This window comes from Helianthus annuus, chromosome 8 (assembly GCF_002127325.2).
Source record: "Helianthus annuus cultivar XRQ/B chromosome 8, HanXRQr2.0-SUNRISE, whole genome shotgun sequence".
Classification (NCBI taxonomy): domain Eukaryota; kingdom Viridiplantae; phylum Streptophyta; class Magnoliopsida; order Asterales; family Asteraceae; genus Helianthus; species Helianthus annuus.
In genome coordinates, this window is record NC_035440.2 from 42,635,797 (window position 1) to 42,651,025 (window position 15,229).

Sequence of the window (15,229 nt, forward strand, 5' to 3'; positions counted from 1 at the left end):
ATGAAAAGTTAATACCCTGAAAGGTGATTTTAAACTATTAGTACCTAAGTATGTTATTTTGTGCAAACCAAAGTGACTAAATATGTAATTAACTCTATTTTAAATTACATTTTATTATAATTGATTATTTAACATAGATTCCTCATGCTTTGCTAAACCCTTACTTCAAGCATCTCCTTCTCTATCTGTATAATTTAATTTAAAAACACTATGTTCTTGATAATCATCTTATTCTTTATCTTTATCTTTATTCCACTTGTTTTATTATTTTTCCTTTTTTATACACTCACTATAAATTATAAAGGCTACTTTCTAAATAAAGAGGCTTGGTTTTGTTTTCTCTAAATTGCTCTCAATTAATAAAGAACTAGTGGATTACCACCCACGCTTCGCGGCGGGTTCAAAACGTAGATAAAAATAGGCAAATCGCGATAGAACATTTTATGTGACGATAAAAAAGACGCCACGACGGTGTATTCGAAAGTAAAAAAAAAGTTATCAGTTCAGTTTGTTACGATATCAACAAAAACGAATACCTGGGCGGGTTCGGAACGTAGTTAAAATAACTTACTTATGATGATACGTATGAAATTTAGGAAAAAAATGTCCAGAAAAAAAAAACTTAAAAGAAACGATCAAAAGTAAGTAAAAAGAAAAAAAAATTAACGTTTAGGGTCTAAATAGTAATTGCTATATTGTGTAAAGGGAAGAAAACTAAAGGTGAGGATCTACATAGTAATTAGAGTTAATTGCTCGGATGGTCCCTGTGGTTTCAAGTTTTTTCACGTTTAGTCCCCACCTTTTGAAAATAGCAGGTATGCTCCCTATGGTTTATCATTTTGTTACTCAGATAGTCCCTGAGTAAATGTCAGTTAGTTTGGAAATAGCATGTATGCTCCCTATGGTTTGTCATTTTGTTACTCGGATAGTCCCCAGAGTAAATGTTGGGGGACTATCCGAGTAACAAAATGACAAACCATAGGGAGCATACATGTTATTTTCAAAAGGTGGGGACTAAAGGTGAAAAAACGTGAAACCACAGGGACCATCCGAGCAATTAACTCTAGTAATTATCATAAAGTGTAAGGGAGAAAAAAAAAACACTAAAGTTAAGGATCCAAATAGTAATTATAATAAAGTGTAAGACAAAGCAATACCTTATTAAAGTTGAATGGCTAAACATGTTATAATCAAAGTTGAGGGGTCAAAGTGTAAAGGAAAACTAAAGGTTTAAAATTTGAGAGCTTAAACATATCATTACCATTAGCTGAGGGCTAAAGTTGTCTTGATGTGACAACTTAGCAAACCACCGAAACATTACTATTCCACCGACCATTTGTGAATTAATATATATGACATTACTATTCCACCGACCATTTGTGAATTAATATATATGTACAATGAGATGAAGTGATCTTTTGAATGGTTTCTTTAAATTCTTCTCTAAAAGTTTGATATAGAAAGTATATAGAGGATGAGATGAGCATGCTCTTACGTAATACATACTATCGGTTCTTTAACGTAACCTCGGATTTCAGTTAAGTGTTTAATCATTTTTAATAGTGTAATATAGCTAATGTAATGTAATTAAAAATTACGTAATACATACTATCTTGGTTTTGTTTCTTCTAAATTGCTCTTAGTTAATAAAAAACTAATGATACAATATAATGTTTAGTAATAATTATCAAATAACACGTAACTACGAAGGCAAATATTAATAGTCTCCTCGATTTCTATTTCAATGGTATTTCCACCTCATCACCATCATACTCAATATATCCCACCAATAGCAAAGTTTAGGTAGGGTCTGATGAGGGTAAGATGTAGATAGCCTTACCTCTACCACATAAAAATAAAGAGTCTGTTTCCAGTGAGACACCCGGCTCGAAACGGTACACACAATATAATCTGATACAAATTCTTGAATATCTCACCAAAAGTTCCAATAGCCAAATCACTTCCAAAAGGTAACATAGTAACATACCGAACACTAGTTATGGTACTACATTCAAACTTTAAACATAAACCAAACAAACATTAATTGAGTAACCATGCCCATACTCATTCACATGCCTATAGTCATATACCTAGATAAAAACCAAACACCACCTTATGTTATTTTCTATGTAATTAATGTGTTTAGTGACTTTTTCTTATTCAAAAACTAAGTTAGAACCTCGTGTATTACACGGGTTGAATAAATGTAATTTTATATATTAAATAATAAAAATTTATATCTTTATGAACCCCGTATATTGTACGGGTTAAATAAATGTAATTGTATATATCAGATAATAAAAAAATAGTTATATCTTTAAAAACCATGTGTATTACATAGATTAAATAAATGTAATTTTGTATACTAAATACTAAAAACGTCGTGTCTTTAAAAAACCCGTGTATAAAATCTACAAAATAATAAAACTATTACATCCTTAAAAACCTCGTATATTACACGTGTTGAATAGATCTAAAAAAGAGTTATATCTTTAAAAACCATGTGTATTACACATATTAAATAAATGTAATTTTGTATATTAAATACTAAAAACGTCGTATCTTTAAAAAAAACCCGTGTATAGTCGGGTTGAAAAATCTACCAAATAATAAAAAAAAATTGTATCCTTAAAAACCCCGTGTATTACACGCAAATCTAATTTTACATAGCAAATGATAAAAAGTTATATTTTTAAAAACTTCGTGTATTACACGTGTTATATAAATGTAACTTTGTATAGTAAATAATAAAAAAAGTTATATTTTTAAAAACCCCGCGTTTTACACGAGTTGAATAAATGTAATTTTGTATACCAATTAATAAAAAAAAGTTATATTTTTAATAAATTAGGATAACATTTAATATTAATTTATTATTTGTATATTTAATAAAGGATAAGTAGGAAAGAGAGGTATTTGTTTTAAAAATATATTAAATTAACAATTTAGATTTGAGGATAATATTTTATTAAAGTATGATAAGATTTAATATTAATTTATTATATATTTATTTAGTTAAAAAAGATAATTATAGATTTGAGGATACCTCCTATGAATGACACGTGTCTAAAACTTGGTTTCTTTTATTATAGTAGATAGATTAATTCGTTAGGCTACTTTCCTAGCGAATATTATACTCACATGATAGGTTTGATGTTTCCGCGTGCAGTAAAATCTAACACATATAATTTGTTTTCTGGACATTAATATCGTGCAAGTCACGCATGAGATTGCACAGGCACCTCAGGCTAGAGCATCCGGGTATACAGTGTACGAGTACATATGTTAATTTTATTTATTTGAGCACGAATGTATCGTATATAGAGAATTAAGTATTTTCTTTTCGAAGAATGGTATGTGTTAATGGATAACTAAACTCCCTCGCACATTCAGTGCTTAGGCTTTCAATCTATCATCTATGCATCCACCAACCATGTTTCATTTTAATCTTGGCTCATTGGATTTTAAACGTATAAGGGTACTCATCACTCATCAAAGTTTATCACTTATCACACACAATTACCATTAAACATCTTACTCCATCACATTTCACTCTATTACACTTGAGTAGTCATCATATTTCATCGCTAGCTTTTTTTGTTTTTAATTAAAAAACATGTAAGACAAATAAATAAAAATGAAGTTAAAAAATAAAGTTACAAATTTTAAATTTTATAAATAAAAACATAACAAAATAATATACCTTTTCCATGTAGCACTCATTGAATCGACTCATTTTTTTTTTATTTATAACCATCTATTTGCCCGTCATTTGATCCATGCCTCGAGTGGTAGCACTGTGTAGTCTTCCAAAATGTATGATAATTCGTCTACAAAAAAGGTTTCTCCTGGTGTTGATTCCCGACCTTTTTGTTCTCAGGAAATATATAAGAAAGCCTTTACCAAGGCACGCTCTTCATCTTCTGTCCAAGGTACTCTTTCGGTTGGTGATTTCTTTCCCTTTGGCCTGTCCTCCACGACTACCTTTCACTTGTACTTCCTCCTATTGTTTTTCATCTTCAACAGCTAATAGCGCGTTTTCTTCTTCGTAGTCTTCGTCCGAATCGGGATCACGAGCCGGGTACAAAACGAATTGTTTTAGTTCGCAATACTAAATCTTGTACGCTTCGTACGTTAAGCCATATTGTACAAAACCGGCCTCTCTCTCTCTCTCTCTACATATTGTAACAACTCTCACCAAAACTATTATTTCTTATTATATTTTGTCCAATAGGAAACCCTAATTGAGACCCCCAAGTGATACTGCATGACCCCTAAAATTTTCAGAACAATCGGAATCAGAATCAGGGCCCCTAAAACTCAGGGGGGGTATTTCCTAGTTAGTATTATCCAAACTGTTTTCGATAGAAATTAACGAACCGTCGACTCACCCAAGCTACTGAGACGCGTGGCTACCTCATATTAAAAGTGACCTCTCGCGCCACGCGCCAGGACCAGGTTTCCCTGTCGTGGCACGCGAGCGCGCCGTTTTTCCAGTATAAATAGAGGAGTTTGGCACTTGATTTCCTGCGTTGGTTCGACGGTAAAATTCAATTCGTACACCCAGATATCGTCGAAATACTATAAAAACCCACATAATCTCGAAATTCTGCCGCAATAACAGGGTAGTAACTCGATCGCTATTACGATTCATTTTCCGAGCAATCAATATATCCAAAGAATGTCTAAGTGCCGCCCACATTGGGTTATGCTTTGTCGTTTGTCGATAATTCGATAAATGAGTTGAAGCATTATACTTTGTCGTTTGTCGATAATTCGATAAATGAGTTGAAGTATTATACTTTGTCGTTTGTCGTTAATACGATAAATGAGTTGAAGTATTGCACTTTGTCATTCATTGTGAGAATTTGATCTCGTAAGTTATCGTAAAAGCTGTATTGATCATTAACCCGGTTTTTGTGAAATTCGTTAAGGTTTGATTTGGGTTTTACACCAATACGTATTCCATTCTGTTAACCTCCCAAAAACACTCCCAACTACACCCTTACAATCAAACAAACTATTAAATCATCAGAAGATCCAGAATAATAAAGTGCATGCTTAATTATCGGGAAAAGTAGAATCAAGAAGTTTGTTAACTCAATCCTGCATGATGATTAGTGAGTCATTCTCTTTTTATTAACTGTTTTACAATACTCCAAATCATTTTTCAAAGTTATAATTACAGTGATTAAGTTTATGTAATCACCAAATTACAGCCGGTATGTGGGGTATTGTGCACAGTATTGTTATTATTGTTTCCTTCACATTAGGTGGGCGAGCCTAATTGTGACATACGTCACTCATTGGGACAGCCAATGGTGATATGACCACAGTCACAGAGCTGGTCTGTGACAAATACCTATTCTTGAATGTTGGTTGATAATAAACATATGTAAAAACCCTTAATACTGTGAATTATAACAAATGTGTCGTTTTCAGTAAAATGAATGAACTCACTCAGTATTTCCCGCTGACAAAACCTTTTTAAAACGCGTTTCAGGTAATTACAATAGATTGGAGTAAGGATTGGATCCGACACTGAAGGACTTCAAGAAGTGGCTTATTTTCAAATTAAGAAATATTGTTTTTATTAAAAGCTACCTTTGTAAAACATGGAATTTATTCCATCTTTTTAAATAAAATCCGGTGTTTCTAAACTCTGATATTTTTCCTAACTCACGGTCCTGATGAAATTTCCGCTGCAATGTTTTTCAAAATAATCACCGGTACCACTGGACTGCTCGCGGCTTCCGATTCCGGCCAGGATGGGATCGGGGGTCGTGACAGAAGGTGGTATCAGAGCTAAGCCACTACTTTAAACCTATAAAGTGTTGTGATAATAATACTTAAGCTTAAATAAAAGAGTTAGGAGATTGCTATTAACTTAACTGGTAGCACATCTGATAGAATTTAGACTTAAACATAAGAAAAGATGCCTTAGTATAAACTAAGCCACTTGTTTAGAGCAAGTAGGTATTATAATAATAATACCTAAGCTTAAACGGAAAATTAGAAACTTAATATTATCTGATAACATTTTGAATGATATTTAGACTTGAACTTAAGAATTTTGCCTTAAAATAAACTTTAAGGTAAATTACTTATATAAGTATAATGTAATGGATACTGGTATGTCATAAGAATGACGGTTAGCAGGCAATAGCACTTAATTGTTATTTATTCTTGCTTATTGATATTATTTGGTCTAGAATAATATATGTTATGGGGATACAAATTTCCTTGATTCTGGATAAAAGTCCTAATAAAAGAGACACTTTTAAAATCTTAAAAAGATACTATTTATGGGAAATAGAAAATTTTCTCCGGCAAAACTGGGTATAGAGTAGCAGACTCTCCAGCCTGTCCGGATATACTGAGGTTACCTCTCCGGCGCGAACCGGGTAAGATGGGGTATATAAAATGTCAACCAAGTGACAAGATTTCCCTAAATAAGTATCATGGCCTGATATCAGACTTGTTTTTAGAAATAAGAATCTGTTAAATACATTAACCTTATAAAGGGTATGTATATTACAGCATGTATATAGATATGTATATCTATAAGAAATTTCAAAAGCCATAACAATTGATAATTAGGGATAAAGCACAAGTATATGTGTCAATAATAAATTTAGATTCCTTTATCAAGAATCTCTTACCTATATCGATATCAAACATTTTTTTGTTTGATCATCTACCTCGTAACTCGAGCAACAATAATAAATGGAAACCCATTAAGTTGGGACACCATAAAAAATATAAGAATTACCAATACGTTACCATAAATTATTAACGCCATAATTTATGAACGCAAGTAAGAAGCATGTCAAGTTGTGCTAATGCACAAGAAAACACATGAAACTTAAAATTATACATCCACAGACGTCAAAGTTTATCACACACAACTTCCAAGGCAAGACCTTTGAAAAATATAAATTAGGCACGATGACACCAATATTAATTCCGTCGGTAAAAGTACTACTAATCAAAAAGCGGTATTTTGCCACATGATCTTACAAAACAATCAAAATCTCGCTGAGGTACGTTGGAACAATATTTCACAAACATCGGTGCATAGTCTAACCTGAGTCATAATTATTAGCACTACAAAAGAAGTCATATAGTTTTGCAAATTCCCTATTTCATTTCACTTCATTCGACATTCTCTGATAATATCATTAAACAAATAAGTTATCACACGAAATTCCAGATAAAGCTCTTATATTTCTTTCGTTGCAATTCTGACTTCTGCCTATAAAGAGTTGACTTTCGTGTTTTCCACTTCTTTTAATGGTAATCATACCATGAGGATTTCTTTCATAGTAGCAAATATTGATCCATTTCATTTCTTGGTAAATCCACACGTTACACATGCACTGTTTGTTGCGCATATGGTTCATTTGAGTTATGAAAACCATAGGAGGGCAACATTCCAATTTGTTGTTTTATCAAAAGTTTAAATATCATTTCACTATACTTGATCTTTGCATTGTAAACCGCGTTTTTACAAAGCAATGACTCTCTAATATCGAAGCAATGAGTTTCTCGAAAAACTCGAGTTTCTTTTGAAAGGTATACATGGTTTTGTTGTGATCATGTCGAACTTTCTTATTCAAACTCGGTTTATTCAAAATCAGTTAACTTGCTCGCAATACATATTCCATTCAAAGTCCCATATGATGAATTGCAACCATCATATTCAAAATAATCCCAACAAGCACTTCAATTTTCTTGAACTATAACATGCTTGTTGGTCTTCAACTTCATTGAATCATTTTCTTTAAATCACGATCACCTTGTGGTGACGTTTTCACAAAATCTGAAGCTTGCGCTAATCTCGGATTAATTATTTAGTTATTTACTTATTTTTGAATCCGCTTTGTTGATTTATTCTATACAAACAATCTTAACACAATTATGTGCTAAGATAAGGATACCCCATTTCATGTCCTATTTCCGTGTATCTCTTAAATAGTTCTTACAGCATCAATCGAGCCTTTCGTGATATTTATTATCATCATTGATCGAAAAACATTATATAAATTTAAAATATAAATTTTATTTATTTTATATGGAAACTTACATAAGTAATTACCTAATTTATAATATAGTATTACTATATTTAAAATTCTTGTTAAAACCATTGAGGTGCAGAATTTATATTTTACATATAAAATTATGTTTGAGGTATACTCTCATTTTAGTTTTATTTAGTTATTTCTTATTGGTAATTCATATTAATTTTATTATTAGTAATAATATTAATAATGATAGTGTTAGTATTATTTTAAAATACTAGGGTTATTGTCAAAGACGGGTATTGGATAGCCTAGCCTTAGTTAGGCATGGACTGATCACCTATGCTTAAACAAGGCAGCACTAACCAATATCCAACCATGATAATAACTATTTACTATATATAAATTAAGTCATCATACTTAGTTAGTAAATTTCAATTACATGTAAAAATATTTTTATATTATATATAGAAATATATATACTTCGTACTGTAAAGAGAAAATATATTTTCATAAAAATAATTAAAGGGACGAACAAAATTATCTAAATAATTGTCTAAGCATTCATGAACAAAACATATTATAAATAAATGATCATCTTAATTAATATTTCACAACTATTAAATACTTATAGAAATATTCTTTTATAATATATACATATTAAAATATCAAATGTCAGTTACGCAAGCCAATATTTAAGTATGCTCGATATTAAAATAAATATCTATTATTCTACTTTCATGATACCCTAATCTTATAGTAAACATACTTGATTTTAAAAATAATAATCATAAGTTCTACGATATTGGGTAAACCTATTTATAAAACATATATTATTATTACGGGTTTTGATATTTTAAACCTATCTATATTTATTTATTATTCTACTTTATGATAACATAAAAGGAAAAGGTATTTAGTAAACCAAAATATCACCTATCTTTAAATCAAACATTTTGATTAAAATCATCTGAATACAATTTTGTATTAAGACAAAAATACTCTAACTTTATTATCTTTTATTCTTACAAATCACCCATCGCAACACATTGATTTTCTCATATCATAATTCAATATTTGCCGAATCATTTTCATGTTTTCATTTCATTTTGAACCGGTCAATCTTAAGTCTTCCATAGGTACCAATCAAGGTAAGTTTTTTTCTGACAAAGAATTTTACTAATTCCAAAAAGTTCTTCACATTCATTTTAAGAATCTATAAATCATATATCTTTTGGCTTGAACCCAATCACCTTGAAAAACTATACCATTTCATCTCATTCGTTTGAACATTTCATCTTTTGAAATATCTAGATTCGCTTCCTTGAAACTCACAATTTCAAAAACGGTGAATTTATTCAGTCATCATTATTGAATTCTTTCAATCATTACAAACACTTTGTAGCATCCGAATAGAGTTGTAACCTGTGTTAAACCCTATTCATGAGTCATTCGTTTGATTTGTCATATTCTTGGTACAATTATGTACTCAGATTACAATACACTAAATCCGGTTGTCCAGTACCATTTAAGTAAACGATATTGATTTTCGGATAATCATTAACAAATCATTTTCCATACTTCCATTCACAAATAAAGATCTATCCATTCAGAATCTCCCTCAATTGATCAAAGTAAGTTCATTTCGAATATTGAATCCAATTGTTTCTATAAATCATTTTTAATTTTAAATTTTCATACCCCTCAAAATATCTTTGATTCCATTCCACGCTACATTATTCCTCTTAATTAAAAGAAGAAACATAACCCCAAGAAAATATCATAGTTCAAATCTCGAGGACGAGATTTTTATTAAGGTGGGGAGGATGTAACAACTCTCACCAAAACTATTATTTCTTATTATATTTTGTCCAATAGGAAACCCTAATTGAGACCCCCTAAGTGATACTGCATGACCCTAAAATTTTCAGAACAATCGGAATCAGGATCAGGGCTCCTAAAACTCAGGGGGGGTATTTCCTAGTTAGTATTATCCAAACTGTTTTCGATAGAAATTGAATTTTAACGAACCGTCGACTCACCCAAGCTACTGAGACGCGTGGCTACCTCATATTAAAAGTGACCTCTCGCGCCACGCGCCAGGACCAGGTTTCCCTGTCGTGACACGCGAGCGCGCTGTTTTTCCAGTATAAATAGAGGAGTTTGGCACTTGATTTCCTGCGTTGGTTCGACGGTAAAATTCAATTCGTACACCCATATATCGTCGAAATACTATAAAAACCCACATAATCTCGAAATTCTGCCGCAATAACAGGGTAATAACTCGATCGCTATTACGATTCATTTTCCGAGCAATCAATATATCCAAAGAATGTCTAAGTGCCGCCCACATTGGGTTATGCTTTGTCGTTTGTCGATAATTCGATAAATGAGTTGAAGCATTATACTTTGTCGTTTGTCGATAATTCGATAAATGAGTTGAAGTATTATACTTTGTCGTTTGTCGTTAATACGATAAATGAGTTGAAGTATTGCACTTTGTCATTCATTGTGAGAATTTGATCTCGTAAGTTATCGTAAAAGCTGTATTGATCATTAACCCGGTTTTTGTGAAATTCGTTAAGGTTTGATTTGGGTTTTACACCAATACGTATTCCATTCTGTTAACCTCCCAAAAACACTCCCAACTACACCCTTACAATCAAACAAACTATTAAATCATCAGAAGATCCAGAATAATAAAGTGCATGCTTAATTATCGGGAAAAGTAGAATCAAGAAGTTTGTTAACTCAATCCTGCATGATGATTAGTGAGTCATTCTCTTTTTATTAACTGTTTTACAATACTCCAAATCATTTTTCAAAGTTATAATTACAGTGATTAAGTTTATGTAATCACCAAATTACAGCCGGTATGTGGGGTATTGTGCACAGTATTGTTATTATTGTTTCCTTCACATTAGGTGGGCGAGCCTAATTGTGACATACGTCACTCATTGGGACAGCCAATGGTGATATGACCACAGTCACAGAGCTGGTCTGTGACAAATACCTATTCTTGAATGTTGGTTGATAATAAACATATGTAAAAACCCTTAATACTGTGAATTATAACAAATGTGTCGTTTTCAGTAAAATGAATGAACTCACTCAGTATTTCCTGCTGACAAAACCTTTTTAAAACGCGTTTCAGGTAATTACAATAGATTGGAGTAAGGATTGGATCCGACACTGAAGGACTTCAAGAAGTGGCTTATTTTCAAATTAAGAAATATTGTTTTTATTAAAAGCTACCTTTGTAAAACATGGAATTTATTCCATCTTTTTAAATAAAATCCGGTGTTTCTAAACTCTGATATTTTTCCTAACTCACGGTCCTGATGAAATTTCCGCTGCAATGTTTTTCAAAATAATCACCGGTACCACTGGACTGCTCGCGGCTTCCAATTCCGGCCAGGATGGGATCGGGGGTCGTGACACATATATATATATATAGGGTAAGGATTAAAGAGAAGTTCACCCTATTTGAGAAACTTGAGAAAGATTCTGGACCACACATTTCCCTAAGCTTTTTATAATATACACATATGTATAGTTTAAAATCCACTATATACACATATGTATATTGTCAAATCTTGTATTATACACATGTGTATATAGTCAATTTTAAACTATACATATGTGTATATTACGAAAAGCTTAAGAAAAATGTGTGGTCCAGAATCCTTCTCAAGTTTCTCAATTAGGCTAATGTTTCTCACACGATCCTAACCCTATATATATATATATATATATATATATATATATAGGGTAGGGTTCATGCAAGAATCACCCTTATTGCGAGGAACACGAGAATCAATGTGAACACAACAAAATAAACCCACCCTACCAACACCCAAAAACTTAAACACCACCCCACCCCACCCCACCCCAACCAAAAAACCTAAACACTTCCCACCCACTCAAAAAAAAAATAAATAAATAAAATAAAATAAAAACATCACCAAAATAGTTTGTGTGTTTTTAAGTAGTTTTGGTTGTGTTCACATTGGTTTTCGTGGTTCTTACAATAATGGATGGTTCCTAACGGATCCTTACCCTATGTATGTATGTATATATATATATATATATATATATATATATATATATATATATATATATATATATATATATATATATATTAAAATTAGAAGAACTTATAATAATAGACAATAATAATAATAATAACGTTCTGTTAAACATATTAACCTATAACATCAATTTTAATACTTTTTAAGTTTTGATATAAGTCTTTAACATTTGTTATAATATGTTTTGTTTTCTTATTTGTTTATGAGGTTTAATTGTTGGGCTATAAGGATTAGAGGCTGTTGGGTTAAAGTGTGGCTGTTGGGCTTGGATTCTTGTAGCTGGGCATATTAGAGATAAAAGGCCGTATTGAAACTGAGTTCCGGGTTAAGTTTACACCGGGTTCGATATAATGAAAACATCATGTTAATGAGTTTAGAATGGCATATATTTTTCTCACTTGTCACATTGTTTTCTCTCTAGAGTTTCATATTGAAACTGAGATTTAGGGCGTTTCTTGATCTCGTATGTTCAGATCTGTTGTGTGTTCGTTAAGTCTTGTTGAGAATTAAAGCAGATTGTTGTGTTGATGATCTGTATGTGTGAGATTGAGTGTAGATGTGATTGATTGAGTCTGGTCTTGTAAGATTTTGTGTAATGTTTGTGTTAATGAAGTTTTTTAGTGTTTTGATCCATAAATTTAACACCATCAATTGTAATCGTTTATTATATAGAGCAGTGGCGAAGTATTGTGGGTGCCCGGGGTGCACCCGCCCACCTCACCCCCAGTGTTTCGGTTAGAAGTGTATACGTTCCGATTTTTCGTCCGAAAATTTTAAAATTATATAGGATCCCCCCCCCCCCTCGATTATTTTTCCTAAATTGTATATCCTAAATATTTACAAATTTTATATATAAATTATGGGTAGTTTGGTAAACATACACTTTGTTTTATTTGGAACTATTATTATTTGACCCGACTTGAATCGAATAGCCAACCCAACCCGAAACATAACGATAGGAAAAAAAATATGGGTCCCATCACTTTAAGCCCCCTCGAAACTTTTTGTCAAGCTCCGCCACTGATATAGAGGATGAGATTAGCATGCTTTTGCGTAATATAAACTATGTTGGTTCTTTAAAGTAACCTCGGATTTCAGTTAAGTATTTAATCATTTTTAATACCGTAATATAGCTAATGTAATGTAATGATAAATTAACAATCGAATACCTGCATATTATCTAAAGATTAAAAAAAAATTAATGAGTCAATATAATGTTTAGTAATAATCATCAAATAACACATAACTACGAAGGCCAATATTAATAGTCTCCTCGATTTCTATTTCAATGGTATTTCCACCTAAAATTTCCAAAACGGTACACACAAAATAATCTGATACAAATTCTTGAATATCTCACCAAAAGTTCCAATAGCCAAATCACTTCCAAAAGGTAATTAACATAGTAACATACCGAACACTAGTTATGGTAGTACATTCAAACGTTAAACATAAACCAAACAAACATTAATTGAGTAGCCATACTCATTCACATGCCTGTAGACTATGCCCTATGGTGATACCTAGCGAAAAAACCAAACACCACCAAATGTAATTTTGTATGTAATTAATGTGTTTTGTGACTTTTTCTAATTAAAAAATTAATGAGTTAAATGTCATTTTAGTTCATGTGGTTTGGGTTATTTTGCCAGTTTATTCTAAAGGTTTCATTTTTCACATGTGGGTCCAAAAAGGTTTCACCGTTGTCATTTTAGTCCACTGGGTTAACTTCATCCATTTTTTCTGTTAACTAGAAGGTCAATTCGGCCATTTTATATGTAATTCTGTTAACTACAAGGGCAATTCGGCCATGTAAAATGAGCGAATTGGTCTTCTCGTTAACAGAAAAAATGGATGATCGAAGTTAACGCAGTGGACTAAAATGGTAACGGTGAAACGTTTTTGAATCCACGGGCGAAAAATGAAACCTTTAAACTAAATTGGTAAAATAACCCAAACCACATACACTAAAATGACCTAACTCAAAATTAATTCGTTAGGCTAATTTTCTAGTGTATTATTATATTCACATGATGGGTTGAGGGTTCCGTGCAGTGAAATCTAACATATATAATTTGTTTTCTGGACATTAATATCGTGCAAGTATGTATGAGGTTTTGCAAGTGGTTTCCAGAAACTCATTCGGTTTAGAAAAAATAAGAAAAATTACCGAGAACCTCGTATGATTTAGAAAAAAATAGTGAGAATTAGTAAGAATCTAACAAAAGAAACCAAATAAAAAATTTCTTAAATCTGCCACTGTAGGGACCTCATTGTTAGCTAATTTGTTACATAGATAATGTGGTACAATCTGTGGTGATTCATTTGATCAGAGGCTAGAGCATCTGTGTACGTATGTATCATATAGAGAGAATAATGTATTTTCTTTTTGAAGAATGGTATGTGTTAATGGATAATTAAACTCCGTCGCACATTCAGTTCTTAGGCTTTCAAGCTATGCATCCACCAACCATGTTTCATTTTAATCTTGGCTCATTAGATGTTAACGTATAAGTGTACTATATACTATAGCAGTGGTCATGACTCATCACACTCCATCATTCATCAGCGCTAGACCTCGCAAATGGGTCGGATCATGGGTTAAAAAGGGTTTGGGTCAATTAAAAAAAGGGTTGTTTTGGTTCGGGTCAAAATGGGTTATGGTCGAAAGTCGAAACGGGTTCGGGTCGGAACAGGGTCGGTCAGAACGGGTTTCGGGTCGGGTCGGGTTTGGTTGGGTTGGTTTAAACAACAGTTTTTAAAGAAAAAAAAGCTTGTAGCAGCAGTAGATCCATCTTCACTTACAATTATACATAGTGTGTGCTGATTTATAATAAGAAAAATATAGAATAAATTAATTACGCAAATAAGTAAACTGTATACCTATAACCAAAAGTAAACTGTATAGTGTGCGAGTGTATAGTCCTTCAGCACAAAAGCTGAAAAGTAGATTCAGTATTTTGATAAATTATAAATTATAAATAGAGAAAAATGCCCGGATAGTCCCTGTTGTTTCGCCTTTTTTCACCCCCAACTTTTTAAAATTACCTGAATAGTCCTCAAATTTTCATTTTTTGTTCCCGGATAGTCCCTGTGTCTAACTTCAGTTTGTTTTCT